A 16,336-nucleotide genomic window follows, 5' to 3' on the forward strand; every position below is an offset into this window, starting at 1 on the left:
TCAAAGGAAGCATTTGGCAGTTTAGAGAATTGTAAATGGGGGATGCCTGTTAAGATAATAAAAAACTGCGGAGGAGTACTTAAAAAGAAATTGTAAAGACAAAGACGGGGGCACAAGCTGTCATTGGGAGACAAGATTAAAAAAATCCTGAAGAATTTTATAGCTATAGTAAAGGCAAGAGGCTAACCAGGGAAAGATTATAGCATAATAGGGACCAAAGTATGGGTGATTAGTACCGGTATTTCTTGATTAGTATGGGTATCAGAGGTTATGGGGACAAGGCAGGAGAATCGGGTTGAGAGGGAAAAATCGATCAGCCATGGTTGAATGGCGGAGTAGACGATGGGCCGAATAGCCTAATTCTGCTCCTATAACTTATGAACAAAGAGAATCTGTGCATGGAGACAAAGAGTGGAGGAGAAGTCTTAAATTAATAATTTTCATCTGCATTTACTAAGAAGGACATTGTAGATGGAGAATTCAGGGAGACTTTGGTGACATTCTTGAGAAAGTTACCATTAAGCAGAAAAAGCTATTTGATGGCTTAGTAGGTTTGAAGGTGGATAAATCCCCAGTGCCCGATGAGATGTATCACAGTCTGCTACTGGAGGCGAAGGAGAAGATTGCTGGGCCTATGATAGAGATCTTTAAATCTTCGTTGGTCACGGATGGGGGCACATATAATCGAGGATAGCAAATGTCGGTATCTTTATTCAAGAGGAGCAGCAGGAATAAAACAAGTCATTTCAGGCCTGAGAGTCTAATATCAGAGGTGGGGAAAGAATTGGAAATAAAACAGGATTAATCTACACTTGGCAAGACAGGGCTGAATCAAAGATAGTCAGCTTGGTTTTGTCGGGGGAGAGATTCTGTCTGATTAATTAGATTATAATTTTTGAAGAAGTATCTATATGATACGACACGATATGATACGATACGATAGAACTTTATTTATCCCAGGAGGGAAATTAATCTGCCAACAATCATAAAACACAAGATACATGAAACATGAAATTAAAGTGACGAGTGGAAAGGATTGGGGATGTGCAAAGAATGGGGGGGGGAGTCAGTCAGTCTACCCCACGACAGAAGGGGGAGGACTTGTACAGTTTGATAGCCACAGGGAGAAAGGATTTCCTGTGGTGTTCTGTACTGCATCTTGGTGGAACCAGTCTGTTGCAGAAGGTTGACCAGTGTGTCATGGAGGGGGTGAGCTGTATTGTCCAAGATGCTCCGCAGTTTCAGGAGCATCCTCCCCATCAAGACCACCTCCCATGAATCCAACTCCGCCCCAGGACGGAGCCAGCCTTCTTGATGAGTTTGTTAATCCTGTTGGTATCCGCGACCTTTGTGTATTGATGAGGGCAATGTTGTTGGGAGATTGGGCCTGATGATTCATGGGCATGGTATAGTAATAGGAGACAGAGGGTGATGGTGGGGGGAGGTTGAAATCTGATCATGCATCACTGGCAATGTGTGTACCACAGGGTTCACTGATGAGACCCTTGTTTTTTATTATTTTTTATTTATCATTATAACAGTTTGTTACGTACATTATTAATTTGGATGTGAATGTAGGGAGTGTGAATAGTAAGTTTGCAGATGACATGGAAAATGGTGGTGCCGTAGGAGGTACAAATGTTAACTTTGCAGATGACGTGAAAACTGATGCCTGTGAGTGAGGAGGTCATACATCATAAGGTATATAAGTAGCATTAGGCCATTCGGCCCATTAAGCTTACACCGCCATTCATCGATCGCTGCCTTAAAAATATCCATTGATTTGACCTCCACAGCAAATAATTCCACTGATTCACCACCCTCTGACAAAAGATAGTCTAGAGATAGTCTAAAGATAGACTAAAGATTAAAGATAGACTTAGGCAATAGAATTATATTGATGAGTTGATTAGACAGGCAAAAGCAGATGGGTAAGTGTGCATCAATGTATCCTGGGAGTGGGCAAAAGGCCAGGACATAATGAATGGTGGGATTCTTGAAAGTACTGAGGAACAGAGGGATATTTCAGTGGTATAGAGGTGAATAAGGATTGAGGGCTTATATTTAAGGCTAAGGATAACATTTAGATGGGATCTGAGGAGGAATTGTAGAACAATAGATAGATCGATACAAAATGCTGGAGTAATTCAGCGGGTCAGGCAGCATCTCTGGAGAAAAGGAAAAGGTGGCGTTTCCGGTCAAGACCCTTCATCAGGCTGAGAGTCAGCGGTTTTCTCCAGGGATACTGCCTGACCTGCTGAGTTACTCCAGCATTTTGTGTCTATCTTTGGTACAAGGCAGCATCTGACTATACATAAAATGGTGTTCAATGATCTCTCTGAGAATGACAACTGGCGCATCTGTTCAGGTTGGGTACCGAGGGAAGGTCTTATTGTGTAAAGGAAGGCAGAGAGGGTTTTGTTCAAATGTGTTCCTTGTACCAATGTTAGCTTCATCTCTTGTTTCCTTTTTCCCTAACTAGTCTGAAGAAGGGTCTCAACCTGAAACGTCTCTTCAGAGATGCTGCCTGTCCCGCAGAATTACTCCAGCTCACTGTGTCGAGCTTCATTTGTTGCTTAACCTTTACTGTGAGGACTTTGCATTGTGGTGCCAAAATCCCATGGGTAGCATTGGACAGGCTGGGTCGACCAATATAGCCCAACGTTCCTCAAATGAAGAATTAACCAATGCAATGTGCTTCACAAGAACACTGAACTATGTGTGAGTCTCTCAACAGAAAGCAGAGAATTTCTGTCCTCATTGTTTTGGTTGTGGTTTTGGTTATTTTGTGGAGGTTTTCCATAGGAAAATCCTAACAAAAACTTATTGTTGGCACCCTTCAGTACAGCAGGAAACCACTTGGCCTGTCACCTGTGAGGTGGCATAGTGGTGCAGCTGGTAGAACTGCAGCTTCACAATTCCTCCGGGTGTTCGAGTTTAGCTCCTATTTCTCAAAAATGTGCGGGCTGATAGGTTAATTAGCCACTGTGAATTGCTCCTCGTGTGTGGGTGAGTGCTGAGATCTGGGATGGGGGTGAGGAAGTTGATGTGACAGTGGGAAGAATAAAATAGAAATAGGATAAATGGGTGACAATGTAGGCCCCTGCATCCTTCAGTGCTTACCCTGAGACGGTGGCATTTGGTAAAGGAATGATTATATCAGCCAATGCTTCATAGTGATATACCAATGCATTGATTTTCCCTGTCCTTCTAGATATAGAGGTTGTCAGTGTGGGACATTCCTGAGAAGAAGACAAGGCAATCTGATGATGTGATGAGCCAGGAAATGAGTCACCTTACAAAACATCACATGCACTTTGTGTGTAACCATGGCATTTTCACAGCAGATCCATTTGTTTATGGTCAATGCCCTGGATCTTGTTGGTGGGGGTTCTCTGCCACAGAAGGTAGTTGAGGCCAGTTCATTGGCTATATTTAAGAGGGAGTTAGAAGTGGCCCTTGTGGCTAAAGGGATCAGGGGGTATGGAGAGAAGGCAGGTACAGGATACTGAGCTGGATGATCAGCCATGATCATATTGAATGGCGGTGCAGGTTCGAAGGGCCGAATGGCCTACTCCTGCACCTATTTTCTATGTTTCTATGTTTCTATGTTCTGGCAATGGTAAGTTTCACGGGGAGTTTCAACAGCCTTTATAATTCAAGTGGGAATGATCAGATCAGAACTGATTTCAACTCATGTACAAACCTTTCTGATTGCTTCGCTGTTGCTGATCGTGCCCGCAATTCACCCTGCCGTGCAAAGGTAGGCAAGCCCAGCATTGCATGTGTCCAAGTAGACTTCTTCAAGTAGAAACTGTTCTGTGACTTGTGAGGGACAACAGGAAATATCACACATTGAATGGCCTTACCACCGCTAATTCTCCATGCATCCAGTATGCCGATAATCAGCCCTGTTGTGGCTTATTCTTTCAGCATCAGTAATTCATCTTATTCGCGTGGAGGATTTATTTTGCTTCTTATTAATAAATTTGGTGGTTAGGTCTCTGGGTGATTTTGTGAAATGTATTCTGTTAGATGTTTGGAGGATGAGTTCTGAAGTGACAGGATGTTAGGGATGCGAACAAAGGATACAAAGAATGATGGCCCAGCATAAAACAGGCACAACTCAGTAATTATGATGAATATAATATTCCCTTTCATTCTCTTGCTGTATTCGACATTCTATTTAAAGTAAAATAGTTTTCCTTTCTAGTGTTCCTTAGGCGAGAGGTTGTGATGTGTGGGTGCTGCATACCTTATGTTGAGTAGAAATACTTGCAATTACTTTGCTGCTGATCATGACTTCAGCAGACGCTGGATTGTTTTACGACTTCTGAAATATTTTAAAGTTTGTCATTTCCAAAATGTAGGAGGTACATGTTACAGTATGTAGAAAGGAACTGCAGATGCTGGTTTATACCCAAGATTGACACAAAGTGCTGGAGTAGCTCAGAGACTAAAAGGGCCTGTTCCACTTAGGCGATTTTTTAGGCGACTACAGGTGACTAGACTGTCACCATATGGGTGTCGCGTGTATGGTTGTGAATAGTCTCCAAAGAGTCATAGCATTTTTCTGGTCGCCGCTGGATTTTGAGATGTTTAAAAAATTTCGGCGACTGTTGGTTTGACGTTAATGATCGTAGCTTGACGTCTCCTGACATAGGCGCTGTCGTAGGTTGTCACCAGGTTGTCGCCAGGTGACGTAGGTTGTCGCCGGTGCTGACTTCGGTGAATTCCATTGGAGACTAGCTACGTCAACCTATGTCAACCGGCGACAGGTACCGGCGTCAAAACCGGAGGCCAAAATGACGTGAATTGTCTTCAGTTGTCTTCAGTTGTCGCCGACAGGGTCGTAGCTTGTCGTAGCTTGTCGCGGGTTAACTTCAGTGGTCGAAGGTTAGATTTAGATTTTAGATTTAGAGATACAGCGCGGAAACAGGCCCTTCGGCCCACCGAGTCCGCGCCGCCCAGCGATCCCCGCACATTAACACTATCCTACACACACTGGGGACAATTTTTACATTTACCCAGTCAATTAACCTACATACCTGTACGTCTTTGGAGTGTGGGAGGAAACCGAAGACCTCGGAGAAAACCCACGCAGGTCACGGGGAGAACGTACAAACTCCGTACAGACAGCGCCCGTAGTCAGGATCGAACCTGAGTCTCCGGCGCTGCATTCGCTGTAAGGCAGCAACTCTACCGCTGCGCCACCGTGCCGCCCTGTGTGATCGTAGGTTGTCGTAGGTGGACGTTCTAAGTCGGGACGATTGAGTGGCTGGTTGTCGGTAGCTTGCCGTAGCTTGACGTCGACTAGATGGTAGGTTGTTGTAGCTTGTCATAGACATTGTCGTAGGGGGGTCCAGTCGCCGTTTTTTCGGCGACCTGCCACCACTGTGACGGTCGCCAGCAGTTGCCTAAAAAATCGCCTAATTGGGACAGGCCCCGACCCGAAATGTCACCCTTCCTTTTTCTCCAGAGATGCTGCCTGACCAGCTGAGTTACTCCAGCACTTTGTGTCTATCTTAAGTAAATGTTACATTTTGGCAGCTGCATCGTGCACATCTTTGGGTGGCATTTTTGCTGGTTGCAGCCGATGGACATTTTATGGGTGTACATTTCAGGAGGAATGCCTCTCACTGTTTTTTTTATCAACTCTTCAGATTGTGGCCTGTTAAGCATTCCTGTTGCCCAACCTGCTCTATCCCCACAACTAACGTGCCTTCCAGCTTTGAAATTCACTCCCCAAATCTCTCCACCTCCTACTTTTTTTGCAACCGTTAAGATGTCCCTTATATTCTACATCTTGGGGAAACCTTTTGTCCATCAATCATTGTGTTAGCTTGCATGCTTTTGAGTCACATCTTATTTGATAATGCTCCTGTGAAAACATTACATTACATTTTGCTCCATTAAAGGTGCGCGATAAATTGAAGTTGTCATTTATTGTTAAAGTGGCGTAAAACTGATAGGATGGCGACTATCTGTCTAGGTAGGGGATTGCCAGGAGTCGACGCCACAAGTTAGCAAACCCATAAGCATTTCAAAGCACAAGTTCATAATTTACAATCGTTTTCATGATAGGGAAGGAGGGCATTCAGCCCATCAAATCCATGCAGGCTCTCAGAGCAAATCTATCAATCCCATTACCCCAATTACTTCCTGTACAAACAAGGCTGAGAAATAAAATGTTCATAAGTTCACAAGACATGGGAGCCGAATTAGACCATTCGGCCCATCGAGTCTACTCCACCATTCAATCATGGCCGATCTATCTCTCCCTCTTAACCCCATTCTCCTGCCTTCTCCCCATAACCCCTGACATGCGTACTAATCAAGAATCTATCTATCTCTGCCTTAAAAATATCCATTGACTTGGCCTCCACAGCCTTCTGTGGCAAAGAATTCCACGGATTCACCACCCTCTGACTAAAGAAATTCCCCCTCATCTCCTTCCTAAAGGAATGTCCTTTATTCCTGAGGCTATGGCCTCTAGTCCTGGACTCTTCCACGAGTGGAAACATCCTCTCCACATCCACTCTATCTAAGCCTTTCACTACTTGGTAAGATATAAAAAAGGTCCCCCCTCATCCTTTCTAAACTCCAGGGAGTACAGGCCCAGTGCTGTCAAACGCTCATCATATGCTAACCAGCCCAGCCCAGTGGTATGAACATTGACTTCTCTAACTTTAGATAGTTCCTCTGTCCCTCTCTTCCCCTCCCCCTTCCCAGATCTCCCACTGTCTTCCTGTCTCCACCTATATCCTTCCTTTGTCCCGCCCCCCCCTGACATCAGTCTGAAGAAGGGTCTCGACCTGAAACGTCGCCCATTCCTTCTCTGCTGAGATGCTGCCTGACCTGCTGAGTTACTCCAGCATTTTGTGAATAAATACCTTCCACTCATTCCTGGGATCATTCTCGTTAACCTCGTGTGGATCATCTCCAGTGCCAGCACATCCTTCCTCAGAGATGGGGGTCTAAAATTGTTCACAATTCAGATGAATCTTCTTTACCCCAATGAGTGTTGAAAATGTGGAATTTACTACAAGCATTAGTTATATTTTAGACTTTAGAGACACACCGTGGAAACGGGCCCTTCGGCACACCGAGTCCGCGCCGACCAGCGATCATCACATACACTATCACGCTCACACACACTAGGGACAATTTACAATTTTACAGAAGCCAATTAACCTACAAGCCTGTACTTCTTTGGAGTGTGGTAGGAAGCCAGAGCACCCATTGGAAACCCAAACGAGAGAATGTACAAACTCCTGTATAGACAGCATCCGTAGTCAGGTTCAAACCTGCGCTGTAAGGCAGCAGATTTAGCGCTGTGCCACTGTGCCACATTGACAGTTGACACAAAGATTTCAGTTACATCTCAAAGGAAGTGAGATACACGAGGGAGAAAGTGACAGAAGTGTATGGTACTAGAATGAAACGAAGTATGCTGAAAAGGTGTACATAAAAACTCCGCTTCTGTGGAAAAAGAAAGAGTTCTGCTGAAAAGTTACCAACCTGAAATCTTAACTCTGCGCCTCTCTCCACAAGTGCTGCTCAACTTGCTGGGTACTTTCAGCATTCTCTGTTTCTCTTTCATGCTTTTTGCAGCCACACTTCTTTGCCTATGGTGCAAAGCTACTGGCGTGGAGCATAAATACCAGGCCAGTTCTGCTGTGAAGGATGAGGAGCAGTGTCAAGTTTGGGAATGAAGGAGGAATGTGGTGGACATTGCCTGATCGATCAGGTGCTGGCCTCCCCACCACCAATGGGATCTACAGGATGTGCTGCCTCAAGAAGGCAGCTAATATATCATCAAGGATCCATATCACCTTGGCCATGCTCTCATCTCGCTACTGCCATAGGGAAGAAGGAAGCTGAAAGCCATGACTTCCAGGCTCAAGGTCAGCTTCATTCCAGCAATCATCAGACTCTTGAACACTACAGAACACCAACCTCAGCAATTATGATCAACAAGGGGCTTGGTTTTGGTTGCACCATGGAGTTTGGTTTTGCACTGCTATGGTCTGCTTACCTGGTATTTATTATTTATTGTATTTTTGATTATTGCTAACATCATTGAGTCCGTCCTCACCTTCTCCATCATGGTCTGGTTTGGCTCAGCCACCAAGCACGACATCCGGAGGCTGCAGCACATCATTCGATCAGCTGAGAAGGTTGTTGGCTGTAACCTTCCCCCCATTGACGAACTTTACACCGCAAGGGCCAGGAAGTGAGCCCTCTCACCCTGGCCACAAACTCTTTGAAGCACTTCCCTCTGGAAGGCGACTCCGGACTGTCAAAGCCGCCACAGCCGGACATAAAGACAGCTTTTTTCCATGAGCAGTAGCTCTGCTCAACAACCAAACGTCTGTAGTCTCCTTGTGCTCTGGTATTTAATTTCATTCTTCACATGTTTAAACTATAATGTTTTATTCTTATTGTCTTAATGTTCTATGTTTTATTCTTAATTGTTTACTGTCTGTCGTGTTATTACTTGCGAGGAAAGCACCAAGGCAAATTCCTTGTAGGTATACATACTTGGCCAATAAAATTTATTCCATTCCATTCCATTCCAATTCAAGTGTTATTGTCTTAATGGGCCTGTAAAGCTTCACCATGTGATACGTTCATTATTCCATTGCTGGTACCAATGACAATTAAACACACTTGAGGTCTTGACCCCTTGAAGTTCTCTCTTGAAGGATGATAATGTGGGAATAAGAGGTGGAGTGTGTTTGTCTAACTGTGACTCCCCTCTGTTGTGGGTGATATACAGCAGGAAGGTCACCAAGGGAGGGTTGATAGATGCCAAATGGGAAGGCATGGAGGAGATATTTCAACAAACTGGCGAGGCGTGACAGAGTTATCTTCCTTCATTTACCTTCAGACAGGTTCCAACACACAAAGAACCGAGATGAAACAGCAAACGATGGCCTACAACACAAGGTATAATTATACAACATTCTGCAATTAGTCTTGAAACGGCAGCATAATGAATTAATGGCAGCCTGCTCCGAAAGATGTATAGTTTTCAGGTTTCACGAGCCTCACCATTATGATAATGGTGCAATAGCTGTTCCCCTTAATGAGGTCATTAAGGTTATTGACTCCATTGAGAGGGAGGGGGGAGGGTGCACTGCTGTTGTATTACTAGTGAAACCCAACATCCATCTGTCTTTATCATTGGCGATGAAGAAACGCAGGGGGCCTCCACGAAAGGAGCTGGTGGGAGGAGGGGATTAGGTGTTCCCATGTACCCTCCAGCCAACTACCCATTTCTTCTGGTTAGCATGAGTTTGCGAGGGGCTAATCATTAATAAATTCCACCTGCACATTCTGTCCATTGATACGGTAGAGCAGAGAAAGAAGGGGGTGTGTAATGTTGCAGGTAGACTGATAATCAAGAGGACTAAACTACAAGGGCGGCCGGTGGGGCCGTGGTAGAGTTGCTGCCTTGCAGCGCTTGCAGCGCCGGAGATCCGGGTTCGATCCTGACTACGGGTGCTGTCTGTACGGAGTTCGTACGTTCTCCCCGTGACCTGCAAGCGTTTTCTCCGAGATCTTTGGTTTCCTCCCACACTGCAAAGACGTGCAGGTATGTAGGTAGATTGGCTTGGTATAAATGTAAATATAGTCCCTAGCGTGTGTAGGATAGTGTTAGTATGCGGGGATCGCTGGTCGGCGTTGTCCCGGTGGGATAAAAGGCCTGTTTCCGTGCCGTTTCTAAACTAAACAAGACGGCTTTATACAGTACGGCCAAAACAGTACACAGTAGTGCAACAATTTTAGGCACACCTTACTCACCATTGGCCTGCAGTTCAAATGGTTGTTATATTTTACATTTTTTCACTTTTTAAACTTTAAAAAATCATAGAAACATAGAAAATAGGTGCAGGAAGAGGCCATTTGGCCCTTCGAGCCAGCACCACCATTGATTGTGATCATGGCTGATCATCTACAATCAGTAACCTGTGCCTGCCTTCTCCCCATATCCCTTGATTCCACTAGCCCCTAGAGCTCTATCTAACTCTCTTTTAAATCCATCCAGTGAATTGGCCTCCACTGCCCTCTGTGGAAGAGAATTCCACAAATTTACAACTCTCTGGGTGAAAAAGTTTCTTCTCACCTCAGTTTTAAATGGCCTCCCCTTTATTCTTAGACTATGTCCCCTGGTTCTGGACTCCCCCAACATTGGGAACATTTTTCCTGCATCTAGCTTGTCTAGTCCTTTTATAATTGTATACGTCTCTATAAGATCCCCTCTCATCCTTCTAAACTCCAGTGAATACAAGCCTAGTCTTTCCAATCTTTCCTCATTTGACAGTCCCTCCATCCCAGGGATTAACCTCGTGAACCTACACTGCACTGCCTCAATAGCAAGGACGTCCTTCCTCAAATTAGGAGACCAAAACTGCACAAAATACTCCAGTCTCATCAGTGCCCTATACAACTGCAGAAGGACTTCTTTGCTCCTGTACTCAAATCCTCTCGTTATGAAGGCCAACATGCCATAGGCTTTCTTCATTCCCTGCTGTACCTGCACGCTTACTTTCAGTGACTGGTGTACAAGGACACCCGGGTCTCGTTGCACACGGAACTTTTTCACTTTTCACTTTCACTTTTGAAATTTTAATAAATCCCTGTTGATCTAATACATACGTGTTCATCTTGCGTCACAATGGTAAGATGTCCGCCGGATCCCTGCGTGCGCAGTTGGGGGAGGGTTGTATGAAAACAGTTCCAAAGCAACCCTATCAGCTCTCCCAATATCAGCAAAGAGTCCCTTCAAATAGCAATGGGGGGAATAGCAAACTGGCAAGCTGTTCCCCTAGATATATTGACACTATTTCCCCGATAGATTTTGGCTATGGCAATTGGCACCAGTTCATGCCAAACGTGGCAGCAATAGCCTGGTGAGGGTGGTAGCATCACCAAGAGTGTGATCGTGTCAGTTGCACCAGCATGGATCTCAGCTGGAAGTGGCCAGTTCAATTTCATGATGGATCAACAACACACTGTCCAACTGACTTGTCACTTGTAGGAAGCTGTGCAGATCGTAGGGTTCTGCAACACTCTCCATGCATTGTGCAAGTTCTGCCCTGCTTTGACGGACCAAAATCCAACACCTTATTGAATCTTCCAGGGTTCTCCTATGGCATGCCTGCCAAGGATATCTAATGTCACCTTTTAGTTAAGTTTAGAAATAAAGCGTGGAAATAGGCCCTTCGGCCCACCGAGTCCACGCCATCCAGTGATTGCCCATACACTAGTTCTGTCCTACACACTAGGTACAATTAATAGAAGCCAATTAACCTACAAACCTGCACGTCTTTGGAATGTGGGAGGAAATCGGAGCACGAATAGAAAACTCACCCAGTCACAGGGAGAACGTACAAATTCTATACTGACAGCATCCTTGCCCTTCTAATTTCCATCTTAAGTACACTCCTACATCCTTTTTCTCCTCAATGGACTTGATTGATCCCAGCTGCCTACATTGACATATGCCTCCTTCTTTTTCTTGAAAAGAAGCTCATTCCGGGTTCCCTAACCCTGGTGCCTTCCTCCACTCCCAAACAGAAACTTGCTAGTCCTGAACTTATCCTATTTATCTGTTAAAAAAAAGCTGCCCACTTCTCTTCACTCACTATCAGCCTCTCCCAGTCAACGTTTGTAAGTTTCTGCCGTCAAAACTAGCCTCCCCAATCTAGGACTTTGACTTGTTAGCCGGTCCTATCTTTCTGCATAGCTATTTTCACGTGCTATAAAACTATTTTAAGAGAATTATGCTGGCTGGTGCTTCCCCACGACATATCAACCCGACCTCATTTCCCAAGAGGAGATCGAGTGTAGCCCTTTCTCTTGTAGGGCTATCATCCACACATTGCTTCAGAAACGTTTCATGGACACACTTTACAAATTCTGCCTCAAGTCATCCCTTCACATTTTGCAGTGCTGGTCAATATTAGGGAAGTTAAAATTGCCTACTATTACAACCCTATTATACTGATCAATGATTTCCCTACGTATTTAATTTCAGGAGGTCTCCATTATAGTGCCAGAATGGGGTTGAAGAAGGCAAGCACTTTGGAGAAACTTGCAAAGTCAGGAAATTCCAGTGTCTACCACACCCTCTGCCACGGGATGAAGGGAAAGTCTCCTCTCCTTGCGCATGGACCTCCTCCACTCAGCGCTGAGCAGCAAACAGTGGGATGTGGCAGAGCTCGGCAGCATTATCCTGGGATAATCCAGAGGCTCGGAAGCGGAGAGTGACCACGGCCCTGATCTCTGAGTGTAAGGCAGTCGAGAGCAAGTCTATATGTGACGTTGTAGGAGGTCTCGGATCTCAGTGAGGAGAGTGAGTGGAGTCTATGTCCGAGAATTGGGACAAGTCAAAACTTATTGTTCTATGAGTAAATAAGAAGTGTCATCTCCAGACTAGGGAGGCTGAAAATCACAAAATCTTGGGTATTGCATGACTCTTGACATAATTTCAGGGAGCTTTACATTGAGGATTTTTCCAGTGCTGATGAAATTCCCATTGGAAGGTCAGGGGACAAGTTTCCTGCTGGGTGAGGAGACCCGGCAATTGGTGCAGTGGAGTTCAGCTCCGGGATCAGCTTGTTTTCAACTGCACAGCAGCGTTTTGTTTTAAGTTGTGCAAAAGAAAGGCAAAGCTAGAGTGATCACAGAGCTGGAAGAAAATGAGGTCGATTGGTTTTCTTCCCAGGGCACTTAAAAATGGAGCTGCCAGGAGACTCACTTATCATGGAATACATGAGGAAATATGGCCTTTTCTCAATGTGTTCTCTGAGCTGTTGTCTTTTAGATATGGGATGTTAAAGCTAGGATCTATGCGATAAAAATGGCTCTGTTTTACCCACAAACTGGTTTGCCATTGAAAACCCTCACCCCATCCTCACCAGGACCTCTCTCCATTGATGTTGCTCACTTCCCCAAAGCACTTAACTCATGTCCTGTGGACTTGAGAAGCTGGGTTCCCACGTGATGGGCTTCAGACTCACTGTGGGTGCGAATAATTGAACACAATCTCAATTGAATTCCACAGGGTATTTGGGAAATTTACTCTATTGGGCGGCACAGTGGTGCAGTGGCAGGGTTGCTGCTTTACAGCGCTGGACACCCGGGTTTGATCTTGACTACGGGTGCTGTCTGTACGGATCTTGCATGTTCTCCCTGTGACCACGTGAGTTTCATCCAGGTGCTCCGGTTTCCACCCACATTCCAAACTCCTGCTGGTTTATGGGTTAATTGGATTCTGTGAATTGTCCCCAGTGTGTCGGATATAACTAGTGTACCGGTGATCACTGGTCGGCATGGTCTCGGTGGGCCGAAGGGCCTGTTTCCCCACTGCATCTCTAAACTCAATGAAACTCTTGGATTTCCAGAGCATCGTATCCCAGAGGAAAATCTGGCCCAATCAGTACTATCACATTAAGTTAAAAACAGAGCCTAATGAAATGTGTTTTATAATTCGTTAATGAGTGCAGCACGGTATGTAATGAGGTGCAGCTATTAGAGCTACTGCTTCATGGCTCCAGTGACCTGGGTTTGATCCTGACCTCCAGGGCTGTCTGTGCAGAGCCTGAATGGTCTTCCTGGGACTTGGGGATTCCTCCAAGTGTATGGAAATCAAAAAGTTACAAATCTAAACTAAAAGTAGAAAATGCTGGCACTACCCAGTTAGTATCAAAGGGGCCTTGCATCCCTGACCTGAAACATTCGCTTTGTTTTCCAGCATTTTCAGCTTTTGTTTCCTCTGGGTACTCCCGGTTTCCTCCTGCATTTCAAAGGCATGTAGGCTGGCAGGTTAATCAGCCACTGTTTATTGCCCTTAGTGTGCATCTGAGTGGCCAAATCAGAGAGATGATGGGGATGGAGAAAATAGGAAAAATATAACGGAGTTAGTGCAAGAAAGAAAACTGCAGATGCTGGTTTCAATCGAAGGTGGACACAAAATGCTGGAGTAACACAGCGGGTCAGGCAGCATCTCTGGAGAGAAGGAATGGGTGATGTTTCGTGTCGAGACCCTTCTTCAGACTGATGTCAGGGGATGAAGCGGGACAAAGATAGGATGTAGTAGGAGACAGGAAGACTGATGGGAGAACTGGGAAGGGGAGGGGAAAGAGAGGGAAAGCAGGGACAGTCTGAAGTTAGATGTTGATACAGCTGGGGTGTAAACTACCCAAGTGAAATATGAGGTGCTGTGTGTGAGGATTATACATTAAACATGAGGATTAGTGTCAATGAGTAATTGATGGCCAGCACAGACTGGTGGGCTGAAGGGCTATTTTGACTCCATGACTCTAATATAACATGTAAAATGTTTTCTCAACATTAATCAAATTCAAATATGTAACCCTAACCAAAATCTCCACAGCCTTATCACACCCTTGGGGGTCTTCTTTTTGTAAGTTGTGCTTAAATATAAGTTGGAGCTTGTACCCAAAGTGTACCTTGATAGCAATGTTCTCACTGATGACTGAGAAGGTTAATAGTTCAAGCCATCCAATTTCTTTAAGGGCATTAAACGTCTGTGTAGAAATTGGAGTTCATCTTTTACTGCGCTTAATATATTATTTATGTTGCTCTGATCATCTGAAAAGGTTGGTCGAAGTTCAAAAGGTGGTGTTTACTGTAGCAGTTCATCTGGTGAAATGGGACCGCTGTTAACTCAGCCAGATCCTATGTGCTGTTGTCTGGCTGACTGCCAATAGTGAGGTCAGACCTTGATAAACCTCCCTCTGTGGTAGCCACAGAACAAGGACAGAAAGGACGGAGGTGAGGAAAGGCATGGGAGATGAGGGAAGCAACACCACTCAGCACATTTGGTGGCGGCACGGTGGCTCAGCGGTAGAGTTGCTGCCCTACCAAGTTTTCCCCGTGACCTGCATGCGTTTTCCCCGAGATCTTCGCTTTCCTCCCACACTCCAAAGACGTACAGGTTTGTAGGTTCATTGGCTTGGTGTAAGTGTACAAATTGTCCCTAGTGTGTGTGTGGGATAGTGTGAATGTGTGGGGATCGCCGGTCGGCGCGGACCCGGTGGGCCGAATCTCTACACTATATCTCTGTATCTCTACACTAAACTAAATAAAACTAAACTGTGGCCACCACTCCACCTTCCCCCACCCCTTACTGGATCCAGTGCTGTGTCCAAACCCCTTGCTATGTACCTCCACACACTACCATGAGGCTGATCGCCTTGAAACCTGCAGCATTCCTACAGATTCCAATGGATGGATTGGTGCAAAATGCTTCAGCCAGGTGATGAGTCAGGAACCAGGGTGTCACAGCTCAGGATCAACGAAACAATATGATACGATATGATAGAACTTTATTTATCCCAGGAGGGAAATTAATTTGCCAACAGTCGTAGAAAACACAATATACATGAAACATGAAACATGAAAATAAAATGATGAGTGGTGAGGCTTTGGGATGTGCAAAGATTGAGGAGATGGGGGGGGGGGGGGGGGGAAGGTCAGTCTCAGTCTACCCCGTGACGGAAGGGGGAGCAGTTGTAAAGTTTGATAGCCACAGGGAAGAAGCTTCTCCTGTGGCGCACTGTCCTGCAACTTGGTGAAACCAGTCTGTTGCTGAAGGTACTCCTGTGTGTCATGGAGGGGGTGAGCTGTACTATCCAAGATGCTCCGCAGTTTGAGGAGCATCCTCCCCTCCAAGACCACCTCCAGTGAATCCAACTCCACCCCCAGGATGGAGCCAGCCTTGCTGATGAGCTTGCTAATCCTGTTGTCGTCCGTGTCCTCGAGTGTGGCGACATCAATGACCTGCCCATCTCTACCACTGCTTCTCACCATCTGCTGCTGAAACCCTCCATGTGTCTGTATTACCTTTAGAAGAGACCCAATGCCCTCACTGTACATTTGAGGTGATCGAGGTCTGGTGAATTTTAGAGCCATCCTCACCAGGACCTACTCCCCCCTCAGTGCCCCTATTCAACAATGTTTTGTCTTTCACATTTCTATCCTTATTTTAAAATCTTTTTCTTGACTGTTCCCTTCCCTATCATAGAAACATCTTACAGTTCCTCAGTGGTGAATCTGCGGAATTCTCTGCCACAGAAGGTAGTTGAGGCCAGTTCATTGGCTATATTTAAGAGGGAGTTAGATGTGGCCCTTGTGGCTAAAGGGATCAGGGGGTATGGAGAGAAGGCAGGTACGGGATACTGAGTTGGATGATCAGCCATGATCATATTGAATGGCGGTGCAGGCTCGAAGGGCCGAATGGCCTATTCCTGCACCTATTTTCTATGTTTCTATGTTTCTATAAAGTGGCCGCACTTCTCTT

Source organism: Rhinoraja longicauda, chromosome 10, assembly GCF_053455715.1.
Source record: "Rhinoraja longicauda isolate Sanriku21f chromosome 10, sRhiLon1.1, whole genome shotgun sequence".
Classification (NCBI taxonomy): domain Eukaryota; kingdom Metazoa; phylum Chordata; class Chondrichthyes; order Rajiformes; family Arhynchobatidae; genus Rhinoraja; species Rhinoraja longicauda.